The 14,909-nt window shown below is 41.2% G+C and overlaps 1 protein-coding gene and 1 long non-coding RNA gene across 2 annotated transcripts in view; one reads left to right on the top strand and one right to left on the bottom strand.

The window, feature by feature from the left end:
- Positions 1 to 3,451, bottom strand: part of LOC116701552 (uncharacterized) — a 13,742-nt gene extending 10,291 nt beyond the window's left edge. Inside the window, exon 1 of the long non-coding RNA XR_004334940.1 lies at positions 3,436 to 3,451. This is a non-coding gene — a long non-coding RNA (uncharacterized LOC116701552). The remainder of the gene's footprint in view (positions 1 to 3,435) is intronic.
- The window catches only part of nxph1 (neurexophilin 1), a 109,111-nt gene that overhangs the window by 21,168 nt on the left and 73,034 nt on the right, over positions 1 to 14,909 (top strand). The window lies entirely within an intron of this gene.

The following is a 14,909-nucleotide window of genomic DNA, read 5'->3' as shown; positions in this document are numbered from 1 at the left end:
CCAGCTGGTTTGTTTCTCCGCTGTTGGTTCTTTGCTGACCACTGGGCCGGTGGTCAAAGATTGTTGTTCTATCAGTGCTTCGACAAAAACCATAGGAACTAGGGTGCGGTAGAAAAAAACAATGGTGTTACCCTTTAGGGTTCCTTGGCTTTAAAAACGTTGAGCCCCCGGCACAGAGAACACAGCCAAATAAGTCCCATTGAAGTACAGTATGGGAAGTAGGACCTGACAGAGTACACTGAGTGTTAGCATCCCAAGCACACAACTAGATAAAAGAAGACGAAAATCATCTCCTATTAGGTGCACCCCCCCCCCCCCCCCCCCCCCCCCATTTGAATAAAAACACTATTGAAATTAAAATCACAGTGAAATAGAACAGTAATTTCAATTATATGCCCTGTATCAACTGGTTTTTTTTTTAAATTTTTAATATTTAAAAAAAAAACTATGAAGTTAACATGTCAATCACTGTCAAGTACTGTCGATCCAAGTAGTAAACGTCCAAGTCATTTACAAGATAACAGACTGGAAGGGCTTCATTTAAAAAAGTGAAATTCTCGCAGATCACTCGGGGGTCATCTGCGGCCTGAAGACATCGAGAGATAACCTTTTTATGGTGACTTTATTAAATCAAATCCTGCTCAAAACTACAAAATGATTTTTCTTCCCCTTGTTGGTTTTTAGTATTTTTTTTGTTTTTTGAAGTCTTAGCTTTTTACTTCTAGTACAGGCATTTTCTGTTAATTTTGTTTTGTTCAAGATTAATTTTGGAGAAATGAATCTGATAATCTCCTGTTATATGGACTTTTTTCTATTTTAAGAAAACGTGTCTTAAAGATGAAATTGAGACTATGCCTCGAGCGTTTTACATAGTGCATGACCAAGGCACATAATGCCCTCCATTGAGGAGATAATGCTTCAGTCCCGTTGCTCAGGCTGATTTAGTCATTTACTGTGGTGACAACATTCTGTCATATTACTCTGCGGGGCTCTGCTACAGAATGGAGACAATGCATCCGGTCGGTAGATCTGGAGTTGTATAGTGATGGATTGCCTTGCTTTCTAACCTGATGATAGGCTTGGTTGGCCAGTGAAACAGAGCAGGCGAGATGTTCGCTCTGAAATAGTGCAATGGAGAGGAGGAGGAACGCTCTCCCTCCACGCGTCGGCAGTGATGGATGGCCATTGGAGCTGCGCGCTGCGGCACAGTCCGACAGTCACGCCACCCGCGATGGGAATTACCAGCCATGTCCCTTTCTTCTGCTTTAGATCTTTCCATCCGCTAGGTTCAATGACTGGCCATGCGGGCGCTCGTCCCCCACTCCAGAGACATGATGGATGGACTTTAGAAAAAGAGTGATGAACTCTTTGAGCGCTCGCATCTAGGTTAGGACCCTGTATTGGTTTGACTATTTTTGTAGGATGGAAAACTTTGCAGTGAATGTGGAAGGTTTTTATCAAAGTGCCCATTAATGCTCATTTTCAGGTTCATATTGTATTTTGAGGTTGTACCAGATAGGTTAACATGGTTCCATTTTCAAAAACACCACATTTAGGTCCCTGTTTAGCTACAGAGTGACATCTCACTTCTAGCTATCTTTGTGGAAGTCCCACATGCTCAGTTAGCTAGGTGATCCCGCATCTAGATACTCTTTCTCCACTTTGGTCAGTCCAAGGCGATTAGCTGGGAGACTTCTTCTAGACGAGGGCAACTTTGGATACTTGCCCACCGAGACAGGAAGTAGTTCTTGTTGAGATTTATGGTCAACTGTTGTGTTGTAGCAGTGTTGACATTAACAAGCTAGCATGTGCTACGTTAGCACCTCGTCTCAGCTAGGCGTGAAAGCCGTGCCGATTCTGACCATCTCACCCGCAGACTGAAGCCAGAGGACATCAGAAACCGTACTCCTCAGACAAGCAAATGGTAGATTTTTCCAAGTTTGTAGTCCTGAAGAAGCATCAGAGACAAAAAAAAAACACCCCCAAATCCCGAAAAATTATTTGTTTTTAATAAAATGGGGCACTTTAAGGGTGAAGAACGGACATTTATAAAATCCGTCAAATTGATAACAGTAGTATTAGTGTTAGTGAAACTACCTTGTCTATCCCGGAATTTGCAAATCCATCAATCATAATTTTCATAAATAACAATGTGAATATAATTTTAAACTTGAATGTCCATATTTCTTCTCGTCATTTTTTTTGGGGATAATACTAAAATTTGGTCAGCTCTATGTCTTGGGTAGGTTTGTACAAATATTTGAACCGCAGCGAGGCATTCTGTTCTGACTTAGTCTGAGATAAAGCTCAGTCAAATGGTTTGGAACATACATACACTACCGCCTATAGCTTTACTGTAGTACCCTGTGGCACCATAATGACAGGTTGTATTAGGGGATCTCGCATTGCCAACCTGAAAAAGAAAACTCCGATTGACACATGTCTAGCTTTACCCTGTAGAGATCTGAAGGCGTTGGCTTGGTTTGTTTAATCTTCGGCCACGATGGGAACTTGCGAACGTCATTTAGAGCATAGGGGAGGCAGATGATCATGTAGTTTTTGTTGTTGTTGTTGTTTTCAGATAATCTCTCATGTGCCACTGATCAGGATTACTGACAGTTTCAGTTTTTATGGTTGAGGTTTGGTGGTTTAGGCACACTGTGGGGTTGGTAAGAACAGATGCTATAGTGGTCCAAATCAACAATTTGCCACATATTCAATCACAATATTTCATAATTTATCCACTCGACCTTCTCCCCTAAAGTTTGAGGCTCTATAACGTCACGCTATACTTCCACTTCGGCAATATTTGGCTTGGCACCACAGTGTAGACATAAATTATTAATCCAACTAACTTTCTTCCCCAAAAGTCCTCTAAACAGCTCTTACTCTCCATCTGTGGAACTGGTGTCACCTATTAATTCCGACTACATCTAGCATGATACCTCAAAGTATGATTGGATTTGTAGTGCTGCACAGCCGGGAGAAAGCACCACCTGACCGACTTTAGCCCAGTTCAGACCGAAGATTTGCGACGAGACATACAAAGTTTTAGAACGTGCAGAGAAAGGTTTCAGAACTGGCCCGTCTCAGCTGGACTCTAACCAGCTGATGTGTCGCTGCCACTCAGCTGGTCAAGTCCTCAGAGATAGGCCTGGCAACCCGTTCCTTTTAAGGATTCGGTTATTCTGAGTATAAACTGAACGGGTTGTGCGAGTCACTTGAATCACTGAGTCAGTATTGTGAGGAATAAGAAAACTAATAATTTTCCTTAAATCAACTTGTGCTGACCTAATTGCATTTTAACATATAACATTTATAACACCTACCCTCAGTCAGCTAGCAGGCTACGTGCAGAACCTTTATGTTATTTCAGAGTGAAAGAATGGCTTTTGTGTTGTATATGCTTTACCCTGAGCTCGAGAGAGACTTCACTCGCTCGTCTGAATCACGCACTCACGACAACTAGCCAGGTGATTCGAGGGTTGACCGACTCGCACAAGAGAATAAAAATTGTTTTTGTGACTCATCACTAGAAATACAACTGGAGCCCACATCTCAATATAACAACGTTATCCACATTCATATTTGAGAAACAAATTATATATTAGCTACAAAAAACCAAAAGTTGGAAGTTAGAACAGCTCACAAAGAGGTGTTGTCATGGAGACGATACACCATCGTCTCGTCTCATTGGTGTGAACTGGCAGGTTTCTGGCACGTTTCATGAAGTTTCAAGTTCTAACTTATCTTGTCTAGGAACATTTCACATTCTGGTAACTATCTGCTCGGACAGACCAGTTGCTAACTGTAATGCTAACCACCACTTTGACCGCTAAAGGAGACTGTTAGCATCAATAACAACGACAAAGGCACTTGACCAGTGTCCGTATTTACGAGATGGGAGTGAGACTGTGTTGATTATAGTGCACCACATGTCTTGTAACATACCACATAAAAAGTTACATATTTCAATGTTTTTGGCTGCTGTATCAAGAAATAATGAGCTGGCTGTAGTTGATTACTCTAAAGTGGGTTTTGTCAAATCCTGCAGTACTACATGTGCTACATCCATCTTCATATCGAGCACAGCAAAATCCTGGCATTAAATCTTCAAAGCAGCAACTGTCTCCGACACCTGTGTCCCACTTTCTGGCTTTGTAGTGCAAACCAGAGAAGTCAGAGAAATGGAGATGTGCACAAAACAGGGAAGGAAAGAGAAAGCGGAGGGAGGTGAGCGTGAGTGACTTTTGCTCGGCATGCTTCACAACTACAGTACTCCAATTTCTTGCCACCGGCCCACATGTCTGTTCTGTGCTGCCGCTGTCACTCCGAGCAAACAAGCTGATATTAATGCAGCCCAGGAGAAGCAGACTGCAATTGCACCCATTTTTTTTTGAAGAGGGACAAGATAGTCTGTTATGTTCAACAACAGAGTGCACCCCGGTGTTATTCCTCTCCCCCTGCGTTCCTCGATGCTCGGCAAGGGAGAGAGAACGTGAACATGAGCAGCTGTCATCATGAAGGAAATATTTAGACACTTTAGAAAAAATATATCACAAATAACATGCTTACGCGGGAATGCTGGGGATTGTGCAACGTGGTTTAATTCAGATGCTTTTGGTACGAATAACTTTGAGTTGATTCATGGTGGTAAACCCTGGGTTTATATCATCTATGGAATGGTGAAGCTTGCTCCAAATCTCACATTATGAAATTTAAAAGCAGACCACTGACAACACTCATGAGCACATGCCCATCTCCTTGAAACAACATCCATATACTAATTTGCAGCAGCTAAAATGTTTTGAAGGAAATTGAACGTTTATGGGACAGGTTGTCCTGGGATAGGTAGTTGCTGACATTCGAAAATAAAAAAATACGTAAAATTACGTATACGTAATAAAAAATACGTAAAAAGGTACAATAGTCTTGTAAAAAAAACTAATACATTCCACTTTCCACTGATGTCCGTCATTAGGCCAGACGTCGTTTGCCCTGGGCTTACTTTGTGGTGGCCTCTCAGATCTCTGCAGGGTAAATCCAGACAGCTAGCTACATCTGTCCAATCTGAGACTATGGTTACCTGGTCCTCATCTCTGCAGGGTAAATCCAGACAGCTAGCTAGACTATCTGTCCAATCTGAGGACTATGGTACTGGTCCTCAGATCTCTGCAGGGTAAATCCAGACAGCTAGCTAGACTATCTGTCCAATCTGAGGACTATGGTTACCTGGTCCTCAGATCTCTGCAGGGTAAATCCAGACAGCTAGCTAGACTATCTATCCAATGTGAGGACGATGGTTACCTGGTCCTGAGATCTCTGCAGGGTAATCCAGACAGTCAGGAGACTATCTTCCAATCTGAGTTCTCTGTTGCAAACACTAAAACACTTTTGTACACATGTTCTACCAAACAAGTTCCTTCCTGAGGCTATTTTGGCTATAACCATTGCTGTCCATGCTTAGCACCGCCAAGACGATTGTGATTGGTTTAAAGTAATGCCAATAAACCAGAGCATGTTTTTCTCCCATCCCAGAATGCTATGTGGACTAGCAGACCCTTCTCTGCCGTGCCGTGGAGAAGGTCTGGCAATGCAAGACTAAAGGTACAATAAAACAGGAAGTAGCAAAAGTAAACATCTTTGAGGGCTTTGAAAAGTTCTAAATAAAGGTATTATTGTTATTATACATAAGCTGCCTTCGATGATAAAAGGTGCTCTTTGCACACAGTGAGGTTGGTGCAGGGCATAGTGCAGACACTCGGAGATGCAAAGCGCACTCAGGTACGCATCATCAACAAGTGTTACAGGAACATGCATAAAAGCTAAGCTAACTTTAGCATTATGTTCAGCTAGGTTTGCAGACATGTGCCTTTCACGACCCTGGTAGCCCCACTGGCTGTTCACATTTCACCGTGCAATGCTTTTACTGGAGGGGTCATGTGTAGGTTCAATATTTTGTGGTAAAGAATCTGGGAATGAGGATTTATTTCATCTCATGGTTGTGCTTTGTTCAACAGCAACCAGGGTTTAAATTAACTTTTTTGATCACCAGCCAACACTGCTAGTAGATTTTCAGTTCCTAGCCAATCGGATTTTCCACCAACCGCGTTACTAACTAACTTAACTTTAAGTCAGCTCCTTTGGTTTTGTTTGGCTCGTTCCATTGGCTTCTTTGTTTCAGTGTAGCTCGTATCGATACCACGCACTAGGCACGTAGCCAACGGTCTGTCTGACTGTCATGACTTAGTGTTCATGGGAAATGTAGGATAAGTACTACATGCAGTGTTGCCAGGTAAATATGATTTTCCAAGACAAAGCACACAGAACTGGCTAATGTTTTGGCAGAAAATAGACCAATTCTGGAAAGACTTCTTGGTGCATTGTTTCTGCAGCCGGCAGATTCAAAGAGACGCTTTGCTTCATTCATCACCGGCCAAACTGGCTATAACTTTTAAATGTTACCCGCCAAAGTTAAATGTAGAAGGTAGGTAGGTGAATGTAACTAATACATTTACTGAGGTACTGTACTTTACTAAGTCTTACCTTTTCATGCCCCTTTCTACTTTACTCCGCTACATTTCAGAGAGAAATATTGTTCCTTTCACTCCACTCCATTCATCACAGCCTTAGTTCTAGTTACTTTACAAATACGATTTTTTCACACAAAACAAGTTTTATAATAAATTAAACTACCTAACAATACTAAGTCCAGCTGAAACAATAAGATCATTAAGCACATTGTTGATTCTGATGATATTCACTTAAGTAGCATCTTCAATGCAGGACTTTTACATGTAGCAGAGCATTCTCCCAGTGGGGTGTCAGTACGTTTCTAAAGTAAGGTGTCTGAATACTTCTTCCATTGACTTGGTAGCGCATTCCGTCGAGTTTGTTCACCGCTCTTCTCATCTTCGGAAAACTATGGCACTGCACAGTTATACAACCACCAGCTTATTTCCTGTTCCTGTTGCTTTTTCAGTTTTTTTTTTGCTTTTCACAAAAGTTTTTTTGGACACGTCTTGTTGCCTTTTTTTCCTTGGTGCTCGCCTTTAGTCTTTTTTATTATATTTATTTTTTGACCATCTTTTTGCGACTTTTTGTCGCTTTTTTTAAACACACGGTACCTCCCTAGATAACTGGAGATCTCAACGCCCCTCCCCCCCCATCCCAAATGTTGAATCCGAAGTTACACCCTTGGTGTCTACCACGAAGTGTTTAGGCAGTGTCCTTTTAGAAAGAAACCATCAATCCACCAGTGTGACAGCTCGTGTTTTAATTGCGCCTATAGACTTAAGTTCATCTTTATCTTTTCTTCCCATTTTCATGTGATTGTGTATGGGCTGTTAAGTGCTAGCAAAATGCAGATGACTCCATACTGTGTCTGAACGTATCCTGTGTAGACGAAGAACCGTTTGCTAACGTGCTGCACCACCTCCGTACCTAACAAAGGAAACCTCATCATTCTTCTCTATTCACAACATGTTTTTTTTTCTGCCTCAACTCAACCATAGCATGGCACATCAGGAAATTGTTATAGAATAGTGTGTAGCAATCATATGCCTCCAGGAAGGATACCAGGTCAAAAAACGCTGTGGGGTGAATTGTGGAAAGCACTGAAAAAACAGCTAGTTTTACCATTTAGCTTGTTGGACTGGTGTATTTACATCTTTCTTCAGGATCTCCTTTGCTTGCGTGATGTTTGTTTTTCATTACTAACAGAAATTAAAACGGAGATCAGTGGACTTAACCAATGAAAATTAGATCGTGTAAGATAGGATATTTATGCACCCATCATCAAAACAATATATTTATGAACAATATCATTTCATGTTAGTTTAACCACTTTACTTGTTAAGATTAACAGTTTTTGTGACTGTGTAATATAGGTGCCAATATTTATATTGTGTACAGTTTATATTTAAAAGCTCTTGTTAGCTCTTGCCCTTAAGTGTCCTGATAACCCACTGCACTCATTTTATTAAATAAATTTTTTCATTATTTGTGTATTTGCCATATGCATTGTATAATTTATTGTTACACTAGTTGTTGTTATGAAGTTACAAGGCAGCAATATTCTCCCTCAGATTTAAAATTTTTTAGGAGGTCATGAGGGAAAGGGTACCTCCACTTTTCTGCTCTGCCCGTCCGAGAATTTGGCCCACCATGAAGAGAGAGACATCATGGCTTCAAACAAGCAACGTGGCAGTTGGTCAAGGCCATACCCCGCTCCTCCACCTTGCCCCCTGCCCTCCCCTCAAAAGCTACAGACACAGAAATGGCACATACAAGGAAAGCTCATTATGGACCGGCTTAGTGGCGGAATTCTGCACCAAGGTTGAATTTTGGGAAAGAGACTTCAGATATGGTAATAGGGGACCACTAAGGTCTATAATAAAGAGACTTCAGATACAGTATTAGGGGACCACTAAGGTCGATATAAAAGAGACTTCAGATCCAGTATTAGGGGGACCACTAAGGTCTATATAAAAGAGACTTCAGATACAGTATTAGGGGACAACTAAGGTCTATATAAAGAGACTTCAGATACAGTATTAGGGGACCACTAAGGGTATAAAGAACTTCAGATACAGTATTAGCGGACCCCCAAGGTCTCTTTAAATGTCCAAAAGCACCAGTCATGGGACCTTTAAAGGGCGTAACTTCGGTTTTTTATGTCTATGAAAATAACCCTGTCCTTGAAAAGCACAGCAGAGAGTATAGTCACTGGTTAGTCGAAACCAGTTCATATACCAATCATAAAATTACATTTCGGTCTGAAAAGGAGGAAATAATTGCTTTATTGATTACATATAAGTTGCCATGAGTCAATCAGCCACCACTGAATTAAATGTGCTCCAGCTGTTTTGAATGCTGTATGGCTTACTTCTTCGGGACAAATGCCCTGGGTGGCGCTCCTGGGCACTCCAACAAAAATTATGGATTGGAACTTGACTGATATCTGTGATTCATTTCACTGCAACACACACTTGAATGTAGCTTACCCTAGTTCACTGATCAATACCTCACAGCCCGGACCTTTGGTGTGAAGGGCCGTGGTGATGATGGAATAGACCAATCACGGTCCTTATCAGCTCCCCATTGCTGCAAACGACAGGGCTTCATTACTTACAGCAGCCCGGAGACGGTGGTCATATCGATTCCAGAATTACAATTCTATTTGGTTGTTGTTGCCTGTGGATGGTTTCCACTCCCAGCGGAGGGCAGGGAAAACAGCCAGAGGTTTGTGCGTCTGTGGCTGACAGCTGTCACTCACGTGTCACCGGATGAGTGTCATGCTTTAGAAAGGCGTTGCAGTGGCAAAAGGCGAGTAGAAAACCTCCACTTCTCCTTATCTCTCTTCTCATTCACTCTCTTGTCTCTTTGTCCAGTTATCACCATTCTCTCTGACTTCCTATTCTCAACGCTCTCTCCTCAGACTCACATAAATAACTCTCCCTATCACGCTGACCCCCGACTTCAAACGCTCCCTTTCCTTCCTGGGATGCAGATGCAGTCCTCTTTATTGTTGCCAGTTCCTAGATTTTCTCTTCACCCTCTTATCATTCCATGCAATCAATTGTGCTTTCTACACCTTGGCCGAGAAAATGAATTCCATGCAGGGTCTTGTTCAAATAAGCAGTGTAAAACTGCTCCCATGCATTTCCCAGTTTCCTGTCAGCCCTCCAGTTAAAGCAGGGTGGATTCAGATCTGTGATGTAGAGAATGGAGAAAGGAAGCTGTCTGACTTTTGCAGGGGTGGAGACACTGCAGCAGACTTGGAAACAGGGGGGACTGAGAAAAAAATTGGGCTTCGGGGCGGCCATTAGCTCACCCAATAAGAGCATTCACCCCATGTAGGCTGAGACCTGCAGCGGCCGGTTCGAGCCTGACCTGTTGCCCTTTGCTGCGTGTCATCCCCCATCTCTCCTCCCCTTTCTTGTCTCTCACTGTCTCTACACATTAAAGGGAAAACTTCCCAAAAAAAAATCGGCCTTGGCTTTTCCTTCCATACAAGCCAAATTTCATACAGGGACATATTACTTTCTTTGAAATTGCAACAAAAACCAGGTCAGGTTAGATTATGGCACAACAGCATGAGGTATTGACAGGCTTTCATAGTTAAATAATACACAATTCATAAAACCTATCTAGACTAGAACGGAAAATGCTTGTATATTTAAAAAAATATACAATTACAGACCCAAAACCCTAAGTACTAGACAAAGTGAAGATTTATCTTTAAAAGTAATGATGGCACCAGACAAGAGGCTCCAGGCTGGAGCCGCCCCGTCTTGCATATTTTTCTTGAACTAGTTAGTGTGAGTGTGGGTTGCCCCATGTTTTTCAATCTTTTCTCCGATCGATCGCACAATCTTTCGCCCAAATCGGCACAAGAGTGCATCGGCCCTTTTGGCATTCACCAACTGCCAGATTGCCAGTATGCTGGGTTTTCCTTAGGGCTCCTGCACACTGCCTGTTGTGTGTCAGTTGCGTGACAGTTATTGTGCCGTTTTCGATCTCTTTGCACACGAGAAACGTGTCTAACTTGCTACCTTGTCTGAACGTCTATGTTTCCATTGATGAAATAAATAATAACATGTTCTTCAACTTTACTTTGTCAATATTTTGTGTTTTAAATTTCTTGTACATATTTCGATAATATTGTATAATTTTTATATATTAATTCCCTTTCCTGATATAATAAGTCCATGGTATTGTTTTATCAGAACCAATTAAAATACAGGAGTTCAACAGAAAATTTCAGTTATTAAATGTATTTGTGTCAAAATGATAAACATCTTTTGTATTATATATATGTTAGCATCGTCATATTGTGGCATGCACGCGTTTTCGGTGTCCGTGCGTGCGTGTCACGCAGGCGGTGTGCAAGCTCTAACTTTACCATGGGAGCAGAAATAAAACGGACACGCCACGCAGCCGACACGCTCACGCCACCAGGCGGTGTACAGGAGCCCTTCGTCAGCTGATGTTCAGAAAGCAATCACTTGTGTACGGCGCACACTGCTGCATGTGTTTGTCTGCTAACATAAAGCCTGTTTGTTTTCTATCAGTGTTTTGTCAGTGTGGCAGCTTATACTGCCGGACGGACAAATGCAGCTCATGTGCAGGCCAAATCCATCAAGTGTTCTGCTTGTGCGTGCATCACAACTCCATCCAGGCAGTTTATATCAGCAACTGTTATTGCATATTGGTGGTTTCAACAAAATAATCTAAACTCAAGCCCACTCACTGGCTCTTTTCAATGATGGAACTGCTCTCAGGGACTATATTATGACTGGTGTGTTAACTGCATGCCAAATTAACCAGAGCTAATGATCTCAGTGTTTTGACTGGGATTATAAAGCATGTGACCGCTGCAGAGACCTGTCTATGTCATTGCCATGTGACCCAGTACGGACGAATAATAAATAACCCTAAATGCTACACCACAGTTTTTAAAAGCTAACAGAAATAAGGCCAGTGGGCATATCCGGACATCTGACTCCGGCTTGGAGCCTCTATTCCAACTCTCTGTACCATGCCTACTATTTGGAAGACATCTCTTGTCATTCCTTTGGCTAAACACCCTGCCCACAGCATAATGATTGTAGACCAGTAGTGATGACATCATAGCAATGAAACAAATCAATCAATCAATCAATCATCATCTCTTGGGTCTTACAATTTGCCTATAACATGACAACGCTACTCTTTCTGATAAAATAAGTTAAAATGCCACTCAAGGCTTGTAAGCTCTACTTTACTTTTATAATATACACACATCATTGCAGAAACATCTGTAGAATAACCCCTTATTACATTTCAGAGGATACGGCCATACTGTATCTACTTAGAGGAGGTAGAAGTGGTGCAAAAGGCATGAGCTGCCCCTAATGTAAATTAACCATATATGATTTTTGACCCCAGGTCTAAAGGAGATTAAGCTCACTCCAAATTGAGGTGTATTGTTGAGCAGGTAACAACAACATAATATTTAGACAACAATTAGACCGTCAGTTGCAGTGGTCCCATCAAGTGGAGTAGTTTTACCCAAAGATGTCAGCGTCTATAGTTTTTAAAGACGACTTAGAGTTCGAGTGGATGAAGATATCATGCTACTGATTACAATACAGCCATTGAATCTATTTTTCTTTATGGCTTTATGCTTAGTTTGCTAACCGTCCATTAATTAAAATCACAGCTCCAAAACTTGATAAAAAGGGCTGGAAAAAAATTGGCCAAATGCCCAACTCCTCTCAGGAGCTCTTCGAGGAGGCTGTGAGGAAACAGGGTCTCAAATCAATCACCCACGACCCAAATAACGTCCTGTATAGAGTTTGAGCTGATGCCTTCAGGCAGAAGGTACAGGTTACCAAAGTGCAAGCTTAACAGGCACACATCCTCACTTGTGCGCTTTTTGATGATTATGTTTTATGTAGGTTAACTCGTTTTTGTGTGATTATGCACGTTTATGTCTAATGACATTTGTTTTCTTGATTACACAAACTGAATTTCTCCTATAGGAGAAGGCTATTTAAAAAGAAAAGTTCGACCATAGACTGTATATAAAGAGCTTCCGATGGCAGTCCCTCCACATGAAACACACCGGGGCTACATTCACTCCTGCTACTTTGAACAACTTCAACTTTATCTGTGTCCCAAGGGCGATTGGGTTAGGGTGACCAGACGTCCCCGGTTTCGGGGACAGTACCCGATTTTGGCTACCTGTCCCCGCGTGGATTGTCCCGGAAATGTCCCCGGTTTTCACTGTGACTGAAAGACCCAAATTGGAATGAAAAGAAAGAAAAACTGACAAAACGTAGCCGTAATCGCACACCCAACACACGCAGGCTCCAGGCAGCCAGAGCCCGCGGTGCTCAGAGATGTTTAGAAGCCGTGTTTTACGATGCTAAAATCACTGATTATTTACATGGAGTCTGGTGGGTTTAGCGAACGCAATTCGCGGACTTTTAGTTTTAAAAGGATCTTAATCTTAACAGAAAGGTCGACCTCCTTAGAAATCCTTTCCATAATGTTGTCAGACACTTAGAATATTAATCGAGTCTGTTAGCAGCTAAACAAGCACTTTTATGAACATAAACAGCTGGACAATTATCCTATTAACTTCCATTGCAGCGATCCTGTTTAATACTGCTCAATGTCTAGGAATATTCCTCAGTAGTTTTGTTGTATCTGATTCTCAATGAGCTGTTGCAGAAACAAGCCTTGAGCAGTAAAGCAAAAGCTGTCAGTAGTTCAGTAACATTACAACATTATGAATTTGAGACTTTCTATCTTGAAATATTAAACTTTCTATCTTAAAATATTAGGACTAAAAGGACTTTCTATCTTGAAATATGAGACTTTCTATCTTGAATATTAGGACTATAGGACTTTCAATTTTGAAATATTAGGACTTTTTATCTTGAAATATTAGGACTTTCTATCTTGAGGTGTAGTGGAGTACAAAGTAGCAGCAGGGGTGGGTTTTAGGATCAGACCTGGGAGGTGGGGGGGCTCAGCCCCTAATAAGAACAGCTCTAGGTCTAGTGTCCCATTTTTAAGTTTTACAAAAATAAAAACATTACTTGTTTTGGAGGTAAATATGCTTCTGAGCTGAAAATGTCCCCGGATTTTGTCTGAGAAATCTGGTCACCTTAGATTGGGTGCGTAGCAAGCAGTGGTGGAAGAAGTATTCAGGTCCTATGTACGTATGTAAGTATCATCAGGAAAATGTAGTTAAAGTATTAAAAGTAGTCGTGCTCACTGCAGAACAATCGATCAAAAGATTCAGTTGTGTGTTTAATGGGCCAATCATATCAGCTGGACTTGTAGGCAGTTATATTGTTGGATAGTAAAACATGGTATTTTATAAAACTACATGTGTTTTCTGTGCAAAAGCCTAATGTGTTAGGTAACTAGTAATCAAAGCTGTCAGATGATTGTAGTGGAGTAAAAAGTACAATATTTCTCTCTGAAATGTAGCGGATTAGAAGAAGACAGTAGCATGAAAACGAAAGAACCAAGTAAAGTAGAAGTACTTGAGTAAATGTACTTAGTACATTCCACCATTGGCAGCAAGTATAAACACATAAAAGACACACAAATACATACAAGGTATAAACCCAGTCATGAGCGGGTCATGACAAAAGTCCCCCCCTACCAACCCGCTACCCAAGGGGACTCACTGGAATGGATATTTGGCATTATTTTAAACAAACGGAAAACACTGATATTTCAAACTGACAATTAGATAAATGTACTTAAACATGGATAAACTACATAAAAAAAGTTTTATTTGGAATGGTAAAAACCCTTCTTCTTGGTGGGCTTTCCCTACCCTATTTGCACTACTATTACTGGTCTGGTAACATTTAAAATATAATGCATAGGATTCTAGGGTTGAAGACAGTCCCAAGTGGCTACAGCTTGAACGTGCATCCTGCACACAAGTCTCTTTACATGCACTAGCTTGTTCTAAAACACACCTTCTAGAATCTTTATAAACATACTGCATAAATCCAATTGTGAGACAATCCCTTAAGATATGGATACAGTTCAGATGAGCTTTTTCTATTATTGAGATGCCCATAGACTTTTGGTGGGGTGAGTGAAAACAGTCCAAGTTGTACTGTACATTGGGGCTCAAATGTTTGGGCACCCCAGGTAAAAATTTGTATTAATGTGCATAAAGAAGCCAAGAAAAGATGGAAAAATCTCCAAAAAGGCATCAAATGACAGATTAGACATTCGTATAATATGTCACAAAAAGTTAGATTTACACTTTCAAAATAACAGAAAACAAAAAAATGATGTCTGCAAAAGTTTGGGCCCCTACAGAGTTAATAACTTGTACGCCTCTTGATGTAATCCACTGTAGATTTTGAGGTGTGTTTAGGATCATT

Source organism: Etheostoma spectabile, chromosome 14 (genome assembly GCF_008692095.1).
Source record: "Etheostoma spectabile isolate EspeVRDwgs_2016 chromosome 14, UIUC_Espe_1.0, whole genome shotgun sequence".
Lineage (NCBI taxonomy): Eukaryota > Metazoa > Chordata > Actinopteri > Perciformes > Percidae > Etheostoma > Etheostoma spectabile.
Note: the sequence above shows the minus strand (reverse complement) of the source record. Positions and strands in the feature narration are given on the sequence as shown.